Below are 1,407 nucleotides of genomic sequence, written 5' to 3'. Positions count from 1 at the left end.
TGAGTGAGTGTCTACAATTGTCCCTATCCCTGTACATTGCACACTCACATCGGTCCTTACCCTCAAGGAGCCACAATCCAAGGTCCCCATTCATATACTAGGGGCAAATTTTGGACAGAAGCCAATTAACCTACCTGCATTTCTTTGTAGTGTGGGAGGAAACCCACGCAGGCACAGGGAGAACATGCAAACTCCAGGCAGGTAGTGTCATGGTTGGGATTCAAACCAGCGACCCTTCTTACTGCTAGACGAGAGTGCTAACCACTACACTACTGTGCCGCCCTAATGTGATGGGGAAGAGGAACGAGGGGGATGGGAGGGCGAGGTGTTCTCAGGCCTGGTAGATGGGGGGGAGTTTACAGGCCTGAAACCTTATTACCGGAAAAGACACATGGCGGGGCGGAATTCAGACATCCTCTTCCACCTTATACAGCACTGGGGGGTGATGTGTTTCTGCCCGGATTTGAACCGGGGACCTTTCGCCTGGTAGGCAAACGTGATGACCTCTACACTACAGAAACTATCCAGGTCACCCCCCATGTCTGGTCATGTGGTGTGGTGGAGAATGGCTGGACTAGATGATGCTGGACTAGATGATGCTGGACGTCCATGGGGTAGGGGAGAAGCAGGAGGGGGGATGGAGGGGTGAGGGGGGGTGGAGGGAGACGGGGAGGGAGAGAGGGGGAGATGGAGAATGAAAGGGGGGGTGGGGACGGGGGGGAAGGGGGAGGGAAAGAGGGGGGATGGAGAAAGAAAGAGAGGGGGTTGGGGGGAGAAGGAAAGACCCCCCTCTTTCCTTCTCCCTCCAACCCCCTCTTTCTTTCTCCATCCCCCCTCTCCCTTTCTCCCTCCACCCTCTTGGAGAAAGAGAGAGAAAAAGGGGGGTGGTAATGGGGGAAAGAAAGAGGGGGGATGGAGAAAGAAAGAGAGGGGGTTGGAGGGAGAAGGAAAGACCCCCCTCTTTCCTTCTCCCTCCAACCCCCCCTCTTTCTTTCTCCATCCCCCCTCTCCCTTTCTCCCTCCACCCTCTTGGAGAAAGAGAGAGAGAGAGGGGGGTGGAGGGAGAAGGAAAAAGAGCATGTCTTTGGAGTGTGGGAGGAAACCGGAGTACCCGGAGGAAACCCACGCTGGCACAGGGAGAACATGCAAACTCCAGGCAGATGGAATCGTGGTTTGGAATTGAACCAGCGACTCTATTGCTGCTAGGTGATAGTGCTAACCACTACACCACTGTGCCGCCCACTACACCATTGTACCGCCCACTATACCACTGTGCCGCCTACTACACCAGTGTGCTGCCCTGGAGGGGGATGGAGGAAGAAAGAGAGAAAGCCTAGCCCCCTAGGCCCCCTAGGTCCCCGTTTCCTTGTCCCAACCTCATAGAGCAGCTACCGGTCTCTCTGTAGA

The 1,407-nt window shown here is 55.5% G+C and overlaps 1 non-coding gene across 1 annotated transcript; it reads right to left on the bottom strand.

Annotated features, from left to right (window-relative positions):
• Window positions 1-448: 448 nt before the first annotated feature.
• Window positions 449-521, bottom strand: TRNAG-ACC (transfer RNA glycine (anticodon ACC)). The gene has a single exon. It is a non-coding gene; the product is annotated as a tRNA-Gly (tRNA).
• Between the last annotated feature and the right edge of the window lie 886 nt (window positions 522-1,407).

This window comes from Lithobates pipiens, unplaced genomic scaffold, assembly GCF_037356315.1.
Source record: "Lithobates pipiens isolate NorthernLeopardFrog02 unplaced genomic scaffold, aLitPip1_a1.2 Scaffold_18, whole genome shotgun sequence".
NCBI classification, from domain to species: Eukaryota; Metazoa; Chordata; class Amphibia; order Anura; family Ranidae; genus Lithobates; species Lithobates pipiens.
The sequence above is the reverse complement of the archived record's forward strand: the minus strand, read 5'-3'. Positions and strand labels throughout refer to the sequence as shown.